The sequence below is a fragment of the Pinus tabuliformis genome, chromosome 8, assembly GCF_031772625.1.
Source record: "Pinus tabuliformis cultivar Carrire ecotype Pingquan chromosome 8, CPIR1, whole genome shotgun sequence".
Classification (NCBI taxonomy): domain Eukaryota; kingdom Viridiplantae; phylum Streptophyta; class Pinopsida; order Pinales; family Pinaceae; genus Pinus; species Pinus tabuliformis.
The window spans coordinates 944,339,413-944,355,671 of record NC_142294.1 but is presented as its reverse complement, the minus strand read 5'-3'; positions in this window follow the sequence as shown (position 1 = coordinate 944,355,671).

The window sequence follows — 16,259 nt, the reverse complement described above, 5'->3', positions numbered from 1 at the left end:
TTGTTTATCCATTGAATCCATTATTCGACCTTGTTGTGATATCTTCTCAGCGTCCTTACAGTCCTTATGACTGGCCTGGTGTTCCTTTGGAGTTATCTCCTCATAGATCTTGAGTTCCTCCTTGCCAATTGTTTCCACCCATGGATATATAAGGTGAGATCCCAACCTATTTTCCAAGTCATTCAGAAGTTTCAGCTACTCATACTCCTCATGTTGATGATGAAAAAGGGTATGAATTTCCTCCAGAAGGCTTTCCTTTTACAGGAAGAGTCCCATCTCACACACTTCTTAAAACCAGTGGGCCCATGTTTCCACCTAGTTATACAACCCTAGCCCAGTTAGTTTTAGGAACTCCCAAAGCTTCATCTTTGTATCAAAATCCCATTTGGTCTTCAAATTCCATGCCTACTTCTAGTTCGTTCATTCCAAACACGACCTCTCAAATTTCTTTACAAACTGTTGTCACGTCAGTTCCCATTCAACCTACAATTCTATCACGACCTGTATCTCCATTTCAACAAAGTCTTCTGGTACAACCAACTATTTCAGGTCAGGTTTTTGTTAGTTCTTCCACCCCTCCATCAAGTGGACATAATGTGCAACTTCCTGGTGGGGGAATCTGAATATTCCTCTTGTTTCAGGTGAAACCAATGTGAGTGGATTACAAACTCACATGGTTGGAGTTAATCAACCTTATTCTAGTGGTATTCCTAACCTTGTTGGTCCATCCGGGTTAGGTAAAATCCAGTATCAACAATATTATATGGCTCAGATTCCACTCCAATAAGTTTATGTCCCATATGGTTCACAAGCCTTTGTAAATCCACCTTACACTCCATAAGAAGGAGCTTATGTCTAGCCTGGTGAATCTACTATTCCTGGTGGATATGGTCAGATTAAATTCCGAAATTACCAATATCCTCAGGGTATATCCGAAGGAACTATTTAGCAACCCTTGCAGTAGCAAGGGAACTCATTACTGCACCAAGGAAAACCTTTTCAATATCAAGGGAAGCCTTTGCAGTAGTCTTAGCAGCCTTTGCAACAACAAACTCAATTTGTTCAGAAGCCTACTCAACTTTTGTATATGTAAGGAAAATCTTTCCAGCAATAAGGTCAACCTTTACAACAACAAAGTTAGCCTTTGTAACAACAATGTCAACCTTTGTGGCAGTAAGGTCAACCTTTGCAACAAGCTTCATATGCATATCAACAAGGTCAACCCCTACAGTAGTAGGGCCAATCTCTTTAGGTCTAGGGTTAATAGGTTCAACAACCTTACAATCTGTATTCCACGTATAATGCTTATCAATGGCCTCTCATAGGTAAATATTAAAACTATCGTGGACAAAATCCACCATATGGTCAAGGTACCCCTCAGTGGGAAAAATCAAAACCCATATGGTTAAAATCCTCCACTGTGGGGGCAGAATGCTTACCAGCAAGGTTGAACCCGCATTTTGGATCTCCTCAAAGGCCCTACATGCCATTCAATCCACAATTTCCCTTATTGGCTACGTTGGAACTGCCTGATGTTTCACGACTTATGAATTATCCTATCCTTCATTCGCCTTACTAGCCTCTAATTCTTACAAAAATTCCAAGCGATTGCCCTAAATTCTAAGGAAAGTCTAAATAGGAACTGCAAGCCAATGTGATGACATATCACCTATGGTGTTCCTCTAATTTGTATGTTGATGATTATATCCATCTTCGCCTCTTTCATATAACCTTAACAGGTGCTGCCGCAAAATGGTATATCAAGTTGCCTTGAGCTACCTATGCTGACTTTAACTCTTTAGCTATGGCCTTCCTCACCCACTTCCAATTTCCAGTTTGGTATGAAACTCACACTCATTTTCTCACATCCCTTAAGCAAGATATCACGACCCACATTTCCGATCATATTCATGAAGGGAGACGTCGGTGTCACCTCATCAAATTCGAGATTACTGATGAGTTGTTGACTGAATGGTTCACAAAATCATTTATTAACAAGATTTCTAAGGATATAGCTATTGGTGGATGTGTTACTAAAGAACAAGCTATTGCCCATTATCAGTATATAAACTTAGTCTATTCACAATCTGGCACATTATATGAGATGTTGCCTGATTCTCCAAGACCATCTTCGGATCTGGAAGCCTCAAAGTCTCCCTATGTACCAACTGTTAATGGTGTAATTGGTTTAGTGTCTTAGACTTCTGCTAAGGCTTCTTCGAAGAAGAAATTTGTTTCAAACACTGGTTCCAATAATCCTTCGAAAAATTCATCAAGTCCTAGTAAAACCTCTGAGGTACATGTCTTTCAATCTACTACATCAGATAAGGCCTCAAAAGGTAAGAAAAAGGGTAAAGGTAAAGCCAAAACCAATACCCCGAGACAGGATCCACCCAAATCATCTACTAACGATGCTTCCAAGCGTAAGTTGAAATATCCTTGCCTCATCTGTGAGGAAGATCATTATACCAAGGATTGTCCCCGACATGTTGAAGTTAACCACTTATTGAAAGGGACTCAGGCTATTTTGAAAGAACCATTTCCATCTTAGTAGACACAGTTGGTAGACGAATCGCAGACCTCTGCCTCCTCTGGTTCCCAAGTTTTCATGATGCAAGGTTCATCACCTATTTCTATTACTACTAGAACAAAGGACTATCAAACCCTGCAAAAGCAAATGGTGGAAAAATAAGTCACTAATATACCTTCTACTTCCACTTCATCCAGTTCTGGTTTGCTCCAAATTGATCATCCTAATAGTGCGTCTGTAATCCAATCACCTCCTAAGGGTGTACTTCGAAAATCATCTTATAATCTAAATGATAGAGCTACACAACATTATAATATTGTTGAGGATTTAGCTCAAGCACCTATGGCGATGTATTCTTTGGAAGTTCTCCAAACATGTCCAACACAATGGAAATCATTGTTGTCTGCTATAGGTGTCATTGATCTTGCTGATTCAAGTTTAATTACGTTTGATCTTGAAAACCAAGTTCTTCATATTCCTCATCAAATTTCTTTTCTGATTCAAGTTATCATTAAAGGAAAGACGATCGATCGGACTGTTATTAATGAAGGTACTTCTACCTACATCATGTCTATTTCATGTTGGAAGGCCATTGGCTCTCCTCCTATTAATCAGTCCCTAAACACTTTCGTGGCCTTTGATGGCAGAGGCTCACATCCATACGGTATTCTCACAAACTTGCTGATCATGTTGGAAGGAAAGCTCGTTGAGCTTGAAGTGGAAGTTGTAGACGTGAATCCCAATTACAACCTTCTTCTCAGGCAAAGTTGGACCCACACTATGTTTTGTGTGGTTTCTTCTTTGTTCCGGGTGCTTCATTTTCCTCATGAAGGAAAAATTGTCAAAGTTGACCAACTAGCTTTTTTCTCTTCCAGTACGTTGAATGACAATGTCCCATATGTGGGAAATACCAAGATTCCTTATGAGACTGTGGGGGCAAGTCTTTTCAAAGACTCTTCTTTAGTGGGTACTTTTACTCTCCCACCTCCAAATGTCTCTTCGGTTAATATGATCTCGGTCTGTACAAATCCTTGGATTATTCCTACTCCAGATCAAATTGATTCATTTGGTGATTCTGTGTCGTTAATTCCATTAGAGCAATATTATCAAGAAAAATTCTTGGCTTCAATGGCTGCTTCAGAAAGTCATGATGTTTTCAATATGAACCTGGATGCTTATGTGCCATCTCCTTTGATCGGTTCTTGGGATTCTTTGGATCCTTTGAATGAGACATTCCTCACCAATGAGAGTATCATTGAGGTTATTTCTTTAGATGAAACTCGTCGGAACAGTATCCATCATCGTTGTTCATTTCTTCCCAGCCTCGGTCAGATGCCTTCATGTCTTGAAGCGTTTGTTTCTCATTGCCCAATGCATCCACTTCAAACACATGTTTTGGTGCACGAAGTCCTATATGAGGGTAATATGGGAAACATTACTGCAACCCTTCCTCTTGACATTTCCATTAAACCTGGAATTGTCGAGAACATTCATATTTGGTTTTCTTGTTCTCTCGATGAGATCAGGGTTTACACTGAACTTTTCAAATAATTTAGAGACGTCTTCATGTGGTCACACGAGGAAATTCTTGGTATTGATCCAACAATAGTGGTGCATGAAATACCTAACTATCTTGGTGCAAAGCTTGTTCGCAAAAGGCTTCGCCCTATGCATCCTCGGAAGGCTGTTGCTATTAAAGAATAAATGAAAAATATTTTAAAAGATGGTTTTATCTATCCCATCCCATTGACCAATTGTGTGTCTAACATTGTCCTTGTTGCCAAAAAGCAAGGCACAATTTGCATTTTTGTTGATTACCACAACATTAATTGCGTTTGTCCAAAAGACAATTATCCCACTCCTTTTATAGATCATATCATTGACGAGTGTGAAGGGAGTGAGATTTTCTCACTTATGGATGGATTTTCTAGCTACAAGCAGACCAACATTTCACCTGTTGATCAACATAAGATGACCTTTATCTATCCATGGGGCAATTTTACCTATAAAGAGCTTCCTTTCGATTTAAAGAGAGAAATGTCCTATGTGTTTCACGATATTCGACACATTGTTCAACCTTACCTTGATGACTTACTAGCCCATTCTTCTAATCATCATCACCATCTGAACCACTTAAGATCCATATTTCTGTGATGTTGACATTATAACATCCATCTCAGTCCGCATAAGTGCATTTTTTGCATTGAATTTGGTCGACTCTTGGGTTTTGTGGTGTCCCGCGAAGGTATTTGAATTGATCCTCTAAAATTTGAGGCTATTGTCAACATAGCCCCCCCACCTCATTGCTATAATTACAAAGCGTGTAAGGAAAGGTTAACTTTCTTTGTCGATTCATTCCTAACTACGTTGAACTCGCCAAGGGTTTTACTCACTTCCTTAAGAAGGGGATTACTTTCATTTGGGATGAATTTGCCCATAAATCCTTCGATGCTTTAAAATACACACTTATGAGTGCTCCTTTACTACATCCGCCTGATTATCGACGCGATTATTTCCTTTACTTCACTACAACTGATACTACCATTGTTATGGTGTTAGTTCAGGATCACGACGATGGCAACGAACATGTGGTCTATTATTTAAGTCGAAATCTTCTTGACACTGAATATCGATATGCCCATGTTGATAAGCTTGCCTTGGCAGCAGTCCATGCCGTTCAAATATTTTTTCATTATATCCTTTTACAGAAAACCACGGAGATTTCCAATTGCAACCCCATGACCTACATATTGACTCGTGAATTACCAGGGGGAAAATACTCCAAATGGATTGTGATCCTACATGAGTTTGATTTGGAGTTTACTGCCACCAAATCAAAGAAATCACTTGTTTTTGCTGAGTTGATATGTGCCCTTCCGTCTGTAAGCACTTCTACTGATTTTTCTAAGCAGATTGCTGATGAAACTTTGTTTGTCATCAGCACTCTTGACCCGTGGTATGGAGATATTATCATTTATATTCAAACCCCAACCTTCCGATCTGAGTTTTCTCAATCTGACTGACATCACATTCAGAATCAATCCAAACCCTATTAGATTCTTGGTGATACATTGTACCGAGTCTGTGTGGACTCTATTCTTCACAAATGTCTTAAACTTGAAGAGGTTGAACAGGTCTTGAATGAATGCCACTCGGGTTCCTGTGGTGGTCATATGTCAGGCTACACCACTACTCAAAAAATCCTTTGCACTGGTTATTTCTGCTCTTTCATCTTTAAATATTGTATTCTGTCTATTCAAAAATACCATGAATGCCATATTTTAACCGCAAGTAGCGTGCCCTGCCAACACCCTTACACCCAATAGTTACTGTTGGACCATTCACTAAATGGGGCGGAGAATTCATAACATGTAACGCTCACTCGGCCATGGGGCATGGTTATATTATTGTCATTGTCGACTATTCTACTAAACGGGCCAAGACGATGCCCACATGCAACGCTGACTGTATTATTGCTACTCAGCTCCTCTTCAACCACGTCATAGCACGTTTTGGTGTTCTTAAAGCCATTGTAACTGACCATGGATCACATTTTCGTTCGTCAGTACATGATGGCAGAGCTAACTTCTTAGCTGGGCCTTCATCATGATAGCTCAACTCCTTACTATCCACAAGACAATGACCAAGTTGAAGAAATTAATAATTTTTTGATTACTATGCTTCAACGCACCATTGGGAAGCACAAAAAGGATTGGTATTTGATGTTATTCTCATCTCACTAGCTTATAGAAGTTCCTCTAAGACAACCATTGGATTCACCCCTTTCCAGTTGGTTTATGGTTTAGAGGCAAATCTCTCGATTGAATGTGAAATCCCTTTACTCAAATTAGCAATCGAACTTCTTCCAAATACTTCCCCTGAACAGAAGTGACTACTCTACCTTGAGAGGCTTGACGAGACCTGTCACATTGATGCAATGGTAATTGAAGCCCAAAATAAACGTGTCAAAGCTCATTTTGATCAAACCATTTCTCCTCGCACTTTTTCTGAAAGTGACCTGCTCCTCCTTTATGATTAGGCTAATGATAAGTTAGGCGCTGGAAATTTCGAACCTATGTGTTATAGAACATTTTGTCACTGTCCCTGTACCCCCCATCCATGATACTAGAGGACCTCTACAGTGAACCCAACTTGCTTTCCTATCATGAAGAAACTCCCAATATGTCCTTCTTCATGAACAAAATATTTCCCCTTTACAACAATTCCCAAGAATCTTCCTTTTATCCAAGTTTACAAGAACGACGCTACTAACTAGTTTCCTCCTCACGTTGATTTGTAGAGATTAAAACTAGCCTTAGCGTCATACAGAGCTACTGAGCCATTTTCCAGTCGTGTCGATCCTCTTTTGGCAAGTTTTTTAAATATGGAGTCAAATCTTCCAGCTCTAGAAGCTTCGTAATGGAAGTATGGTAGATGGTTGGCTTGGATGGAGCCGAGGAAGTTAATTTGGGCTCCTTTCTCCTATTAGGATGGAACAAACTCAAGAGATAAGACCTTCTCCCATGACGACAGGAACCATCTCTCATTCATCCAAGATATATAAACCTCTATCTTCCCAAGCTAAACTAATTTTGGAGTGAGTTTGAATGATCAACAAGAAATCTATAGCTTGTAGCTTTTTAGTGTATGTTTGAGGGAGAATAGTGTGTTTTGGTTTGGTTTGAGACTATAGGGAAGAGGCCTTAAAACTTCCATTGTTGGGGCTATCCATGAAGTGCTAGCAGAAGTGTGGGAACCTGGATACGTCGGAGGATACCAGCAACATCAAGGCATTGGTTGTAACCTCTTTCTAATTTATATGAATACAACTATTGATTGATTTCATACATGAAGTGTTATTTTACATCTTTATGGCTTAATGTTCCTTGACTTGTTAAGTAGGCTGAATACAATATTGTATGCTATCACATTTGTTGTTGTTCTTTGTTTTCTTGTTTTAGGTATTCAAAGGAAGGAAAGGGAAGATAGTTGGAGTGAGGAAGCATGATCATCACCAAGTGGAATAACTTTCTAAGAGGTAGGCCCTCTTAATTGATTCTAGCTTAAGGATATTTTCCATAGATTGTTTGTTTGTTGCTAGACCCGCGCTCTTGGGCTAGAGGAATTGTTTGTGTTTGAACTGAGAATTGACCTGCACCACAAATTGGTGACTCCAAGAATTCGATTTGGTGTTCACTACTACCAAATATGAGAAATCACTGGTCTTCGCCGAGTTTCTTTTCTCCCTTCCCTCTGCTTCTCTTCCTGCTCGTACCAATGAGTAGCTTCGGGACGAGACTCTTTTCTTAATTAGCACTCTCGACCCCTGGTACGATGATATCATCATATATCTCTAGACATCCACTTTCCGGTTTGCACTAGCCAAGGATGATTGTCGATGCAATCAACATCAATCTCAACCTTACCATACCATTGGAGATATTTTATACCACATCGGTGTCGATTCAATTCTTCACCACTGTCTCACTCTCGAGGAGGCTGAGAGAGTCTTGAATGACAACCATTCTGGTGCATGTGGTGGTCACCTATTTGGATATGTTGCTGCTCAAAAAATCCTTCGCACTAGTTATTTTTGGCCCTCTATCTTCAAGCATTGTATCCTTTCTGTTCGCAAGTGCCATGAGTGCCAAATTTATCAGCATAAGATGCGCACCCCACCCACTCACCTACATCGTGTTATTAGTGTTGGTCCTTTTGCCAAATGGGGCATCAACTATATGACCTATAACCCTTGTTGGGCCAGGGAGCATTGGTATATTATCGTTGCTGTGGATTATTTCACTAAATGGGCCGAAGCGATGCCTACATACTCTATGGACGGTAAAATGACAGCTCAATTTCTATTCCATTACATTATTTCTAGGTTTGGAGTGCCTCAGGCCATTGTTATCGACCATGGCAGAGCTAACTTCTAATGTTGGGCTTGCGCCATGATGGCTCAACTCCATATTACCCTCAGGCCAATGGACAAGTTGAAGCTGTGAACAAAGTCTTGGTTACAATGCTTCAGTGCACCATTGGGATTCACAAGTCAAATTGGCATCTCATGCTCTTTTCAACTTTGTGGGCTTACCGAACCTCGACCAAGGATGCAACTAGATTCACACCATTCTAGCTAGTCTATGGTCTGGAAGCAACTTTACCAATTGAGTGAGAAATTCCATCTCTCAAGATGGATGTCAGACTTCTCCCCAAGACCTCACCTTAGGAAGAGTGCCTCTTGTACCTACAACAACTGGATGATACTCACTGTCTTATTGATTTTGTCATTGAAGCACAGAAAAATTGGGTCAAGTCCCATTTTGATCATTGTGTCTCTCCTCGAGCTTTTTCTGAGGGCGATTTGGTTCTTATGTATGATCAGGCTAATGACAAGCTGGGGGCAGGTAAGTTTGAACCCATGTGGCATGGGCCCTATATTTTTAAACATGTGTTATATAAAGGGGCCTATGAGCTTATTGACTATGAGGAAAATCCCTTATATAAGCCCCAGAATGGGCTTTATCTCAGAAAGTAATATTCTTAGGTCATCTTTCATGGCTACTTTTGTACAATAGTGCGTTATTCATTTTTGTACAATCTGGTTTGGTATTTTGCCTTTCAACAAGCTTTCCTGCTTATTATGTTTTTGCCTACTTTGTAGATGTCGATGTCTCCTCACAACGGTTTCGTTGATGGTGCTTTCCATAGTATCCATAATCTATTGTTTGCGACATGGGCTATTTACGACCCCCATGGTGAGTTGATTGATCTTCAATGTATTTTTCTAGGTCAAAAAACTAATAACATCACTGAGTATAGCACAATTATCGAATTGTTGTTAGAAGCTATCACTCTTGGCATCCAGGAATTGGTTGTCAACCTTGATTCACATCTTGTTGTTCTTCAACTCAATGGACAATATTCCGTCAAAAACCCTTATATATTGAGAATGTATCTACGTATTCGTCTACTAGAGAGAAATTTTGATTACATTACATATCATCATATTTCTAGACACATGAATATATTAACAGATGCATTAGCTAATTATGTGTTGGATAGACATTTGCAAAACATGTAAAAACTCAAAAATACAAAACATTTGTACCATAGTAAGCAAGGAAGTATAGAATATATATATATATATATATATATATATATATATATATATATATATATATATGTCGATAGTGTTTTTCATATATAAAAACCCCAAAAAATAATATATGTGTTCAAATACATCACTGGCTCACAGGCCTTATACATATGTGGCTTACTGCGGTGCAGAAAAACAACAAGAGATACAATCGAAGACAGACACTGGTACCAAGATCCAACAACAATGAGAGAGGAAGGGAGGAGGGGAGAGATCCCCTCCTATCAAGATGCAGCGGTAGGTGAAGGACAAAAAAATAGCACCCAGACGGAAGAAACAAGAAAACCAGGACCTGCAGTGGGAGCACGATGGCAAGCCGGCAGCAAAGGAAGGTGTCTACCTTGTTCTGCAGAGAAACCAAGATTTATCATCGCAATGAATAAACTAGAGCACTACAGAAGCTACATGAAAGATCATGCACTAATATGCAACTTCATCGGAGTACGGCTGACAGAAAAGGACCTCACTAGATGGATCCAGAAAAAGTGGCAACCCCGAGGCCACATTAAACTGAAGCTGGGAGCACGGGGATTATTTACGGTAATTTTCTCAAACCTACGAGATAAATAAAAAGTAGTTGAAAATGGTCCATATTTCCATTATAATGCAGGATTGTTTATGAGATATTGCAAGAATGCTATAACCCAGATAAGGAAAAATTCTTAGCAGCACTGGTATGGGTAAGACTATTCAGACTTGCAATGGACTTTTGGGATCCAGAAATACTAGAAGCAATAGGAAACACTATAGGAAGCTTTGTTAAAATAGCAAAAACTACAAAAAATGGACAATGCACCTCATACACAAGAATCTGTGTCTACATGAACATAGCTGACCCGATTCCAGACACAGTCGGGCTAGAATTTCATGAGGAAGTATGGAAACAAACCCTGGATTACGAGCACATTCCGTTCAGATGCAGAAGATGCCATGAGTATGGCCACATGCTCAAGGAATGCCCACTCAACATAGAAGAAGATTAAAGAAGAAACAAACCACAAAGGAAAATCAAGAAGACAAGGAAGGGTTTCAGGAGGTAAAAATAAAAGAAGATACACAAAGGAAAACCCCAAAGAAACAACGAAAGAACAACAAATCAAGACAAGTTATAGAAATGGTTTTGAAATCCTTCAAGAAGAAGAGGACGAAAATGAGACTCAAACAATGGATTACAACTGAGAAAAAGAAAAAGAAAATAGCACAAGTCAAGGTACAACACACATCAAGCGGAAAGCTCAAGGCAAACCATCAAGCAAGGATGACAAGGAAATAGAGGAGAAAATGGAAAATGTAGTAATGGAAATTGATACAACCAGGGGAGAAGAATTAAGTTCAGAAGAAGAAGTATTATGGAAACTCCTAAAGGAATGGAAACACCTGGATGAAAGATTCATCCGAGAAGAGCAGAAAAAACTATATAGAGATACCTTCCAACAATACCAAGAAAAACAGGGAAAAGGAAAGATGGGAAAGGTAGAACAACTAGGCCTCCAATAGGACAATACTTAGTACCTTCAAAGCAAAACAAAAGGAGGGAAAAAAAGAGGTAGAAGGAATATACAGGAATCGATACAGCTCATGGGTGAAATGCTAGTGAATACTGGAAGAGTAGTTCCACTCTCGGCGGTATTCCACCAAACCAACCCAACCACCTCATGATAGTCACATCCTGGAATACAAGGGACTTGAATAGTTAAGGAACACAGAGACACTTAGCTGAAAGTCTAAGAAGAGAAAATCCCATAATGTTGTTACAGGAAACAAAAATCCCAGGGAGAAAAATGGAGGAGATCCTAAACGAAATCAAACCAAAATATGAATGCATGACCATAGATGCGAATGGAAGTGCGGGAGGTATTGCGATTTTATGGAACATAACAGAAATCACAACTGACTATTGGATAGGAATGAAAAGGATTCTCATGGGGAATTTCCGATTAACAGGACATAGCGACTGGTTTCTAGTCTCGGCAGTTTATGGACCACATATTCCAACGGAAAAAGGAAGCTTCCTCCTCCAACTCCAATAGTTAGGTAACTTGCATAAAGAAAAATTGTGGTTGATAGTAGGGGACTTCAACATGACAACAACAAAAGATGAAAAGAAAGGTGGTTTTCAAAGAGAAGAACCAAAAATAGAGAAATTCAGGGACCTATAAGCGGAAGTGAAAATGATAGATATCCCAACTATAAATGGGAAATACACTTGGAACAATTGGTGGGGAGGGAGCAATCAAATAGCTTCTAGGTTAGACAGATTTCTTGCAACAGAACACCTCTTAAGAAAGGATATTTTATACGAAGCTACAATCCTTCTGTGTCTACGGTCAGATCACTGGCCCATTAAACTAGAGATAGCTATGAATTAGCAGAACCAGAATAGACCCTTCAGGTTTGAGGCATTCTGACTGAGAGATCCCAAATTTATAGAAAAAATGAAGAATTGGTGGAAGGAAAATGAGAAAGGGATGGAAGGAAGAAATAAAATGCACACTCTCCAACTAAGATTAAAAGATCTAAAAGGAAAGATTAAACAGTGGAATAGAGAAGAATTTGGAAATATACACAAGGATAAGGAACAATTGCAGATTTCAATGGAGAAAATACAACAAAAAATCATAGACGAAGGAAGAAGTGAAGAATTAGCTGAAGAATAAGGATTGGTGCTAAATAAAATAGAGGAAAGAAGAAAACAAGAGTAAATCTTATGGAAACTAAAATCCATAATCCAATGGTTAAAAGAAGGAGAGAGAAATACGAAATTCTTCCATAAGGCAATGATACAACACCGACAACAAAATAGAATATTCTCTCTAAAAGATAAGCAAGGCAACAGGTTAAACAAGAAAGCGAAATTGGAGAATCTGATGGTGCAACACTTCAAAGAAATCCTGACAGAACCCAACATCAGCGGAGAGGATGACATTGATAAAATAAGTCAAAACATCCCCAAAATTGTAAATAGAGAATAGAATTTGGCTCTCCTAAGAGTCATAAAGGAAGTTGAGGTGGAGGAGATAGTAAAGGGAATGGCAAAGAACAAAGCACCTGGGCCAGATGGATTTACCTCAGAATTCTTTCAAGCCACGTGGAGCTTCATAAGCCAAGACATAGTGAATGCAGTCGAAGAGTCCTGCTGTACCAAAAGAATGCACCTGGATTTAAATGCTGCTTTCCTAGCTCTGATACCAAAGATAGAAAAAAGAGAAGAGCCCCAAGGGTTCCGTCCGATAGCGCTCTGCAATGTGATATACAAAATTCTAGCTATAATCATGGTGAACCGTCTCAAAACAATACTATCAGAGTTGATATCTACAGAACAGACGGGATTCATAAGAGGTAGAAAACTAGTAGATGGTATAATAGTAGCACAAGAAGCAATTCATTCATTGAAGAATTCAAAAACCAAAGGAATGATGATAAAAATCGGCCTCACAAAAGCTTATGATAGATTACGCTGGAGATACCTGCAACGTATACTCAAGGCTTACGGCTTTGATGACAGGTGTATTAACTGGGTAATGTCAATGATCACTATGCCAGTAATGTCAATTCTATTAAATGGATCTCCAACAGAAGCCTTCAATCCATCCATAGGACTTAGGCAGGGTGATCTGCTATCACCATTCCTGTTCATCCTCGTAGTGGATGGACTGGAAAGGCTTATAAAAGCCAAAGTTAACAGCAAACAATTGAATGGGTTAAGACTATGGGGAAATGACCTAACTCTAACCTATCAATAGTTTGTCGACGATGTTATGTTATACAGACATGCAACTCTTAAAGAAGCAAAAAAAATAATGGAAATTCTTAAATAATTCACGTGGGCCTCAGGAATAGAGATAAGCAAAGAAAAATCCGAATTTTATTTCCTCAACACCCAAAATGCCTCCCAAGTGTTCCTTGCAAGAACCATGGGATTTAGAATTATTAAATTCCCAACTAAGTACTTAGGCATCCAGCTAAATGATAAGAAAAATAGAATTGCTAATTGGGGAATCCTGATGAAGAAGTTGCAAAAGAAAATGGAAAATTGGACATTTAGGGCCCTCAATACTTCGAGTCGTATAATTTTTCTCCAATCGGTACTTCAATCCCTACCGATATATCAATTGACTAGCCAAGCTACACCCAAAACAATATGTCAAAAAATGGTAGACATGTTAAAAAAATTTCTATGGCAAGGGGTGAGCAAGATAAAAAAGTGGGCGCTTCTACCCGGGAAGTGGTTAAGAAAACCCTTAACAGAAGGAGGTTTAGGAATGAGAGGCACATATACCCTGAACCAGGTAATGGGAGCAAAGCTTTGGTGGCAATGGATACAAGGGGGCGAAGAGTTGTGGAAAAAGCTATGGGAAAGAAAATATGAGATGCCCAGGTCTCCAGAAGGCAATTTGAGAAGCCAAACGAAAAAAAAAGCCTCAGCAATCTGGAATTTGGCAAGAGCCAACAGGGACTTGATAAGAGAGCACAGTTTTTGGGAAATAAAAGAGGGGGACAAAGAAAACTTCTGGGAAGAGGCTTGGCAATAGAGAGACAAACTCAACCAACTACCTCAACTCGAATAGATACATCAATTCACCACACAGACTGAGAGGGATGCAATATGAAACTATTGGTGCCTAAAAATGGACGGATACTGGAGAAGGTGGAAAAAAAAAGGAAAACTAGCCAGACGCGCCAGAAACAACTCAATGGGAAATATATGAAAAGGAAATGGAAACAAGGAAAATTGTGACCAAAGTAGGGAAGGACACTATCAAATGGGGAAAGAGAATTAAAGGAATGTTCATACTAGCTGAAGGATACTATCTAAAATAAGGATATAAAAGAAACCTAGAAACAAAAAAATGGGACAACATTTGGAAAATAAAAACTTGGCCGAAGATAACATTTTTCACCTAGATCCTGAGCCACACGCGAGCTGTAACTTGGGACCAGCTAAGGAAAAAAGGCACACAAGGCCCCTTACGTTGCACGCTCTGCCAAGTATAAGAAGAAACTATGGAGCACATAACTAACGACTGCAAAGTTAGCAACAACTTGTGGAGACAACACTAAGATCTTTTTGAAATCAGTGGCAGAGACAAAAACAGTATCAAAATGACAATAGAAAAATGGCGGAACAAACCTTACCAAAATACAATCTTGAATAGAGCCCGGAAACTTTCATTAGGATTTGTTTTGTGGAACATTTGGAAAGAGAGAAACCGCCTGACCTTTAAGGAAAATGGTATAACAAAGGACGAGATATGGAACCAAATTACCCAGAATATAAGGGAGACCATTCTCACAGAGAAATGGTACGAGGAAGATTGGAAATTAGACTAGATAGAGGCAAGAATAATGGCTCGCCTACAACTAAAGTCAAGCATGATGAAAGTTACAACATGGAAATACTATAATAATGAGGCAGAAGAGAGCAACTACTATAGCAATCCCCAACAAGGCTTCATCAAGTTGAATTTTGATGGGGCAGAAAAGGGTAACCCAGGAGAGGCAGGGATAGGAGGAGTCTTTAGAGATGACAGGGGAAAGACACTCAGAATATACGTGATGGATTGCGACAACGCAACCAACAACGAAGCTGAGCTTCATGCATTGAGAAGAGGACTAGAGATCGCCATAAGGGAGAAGTACCAAAAGTTGCAGGTGTAAGGAGATGCGAAACTAGTGGTAGACATCGTGAAACAACTACAAAATGAAACTTCAGTGGAAAAAATGAGTCGAAGTTGGAGAATGGCTTGGTTAGTGCAGGAAATAAGCGACTTACTATGAAAGTTAGCCTACATCTTTCCCACCCATGTGAGAAGGAAGGGCAATGAACCAGCAGACAGCTTGGTGAACTGGGGATGTAGAAATGGAGGAAGGTCACTGGATGAAAGCGAGGCCGAGCTAAACTAGAAGGAAGAAATGAAGGACCTGAGACAACTACTCGAAAAGGATAAGGAAGTAAATACGAACAAGAGAGGAAATCTAGAGAGACCGCGGAGGAAAGAGCGAGAAGAAGGATGAGGACAGCTGGAGGAAAGGACAGACGTAGAGAATGAAGTGAGAAGATAGGCGATCAGGTAGCTGAGAGAGTAGGGCATGGGAGGTACGCAACCCGTGAGTGTGAGGGATAGAAAGAACCAAACTGACAGAGAGGAGGGCAGGACTAAGAACATAGAGGTGAGCAGAGGAAGGACACCAAGTGGCAGAATGAGGTCAGAAGTGACACAGCAAGAGGAGCCGGGAGAAGGTGGGAATTAATGAAGGACATCGGGAGAAAGGACAGGAGGGCAACATTCCCAGACAAGATCAAAGGGATCCGTGCTGGTAACCAAGACAACCAGATGCCGGTAAGGGTTAAGGGCCGAGGCAAGAGAGAGATTAAAACCAAAGAAAACTCGCAAACAGCTCTTTGCATGCAGACGAAGATGAGGAAAGGTGGCGAGAAGGGAGGTGGCCACAGAGTGAAGACACAGGTAGCAGCAGGAAGAAGCAGCTGCGTGGTAAGTAGGTATGTAGCCCCCTTACCCCCAAATCTGAAAGCATCATGAGTCTTGGTAGCAGGAAGATTGATAATCA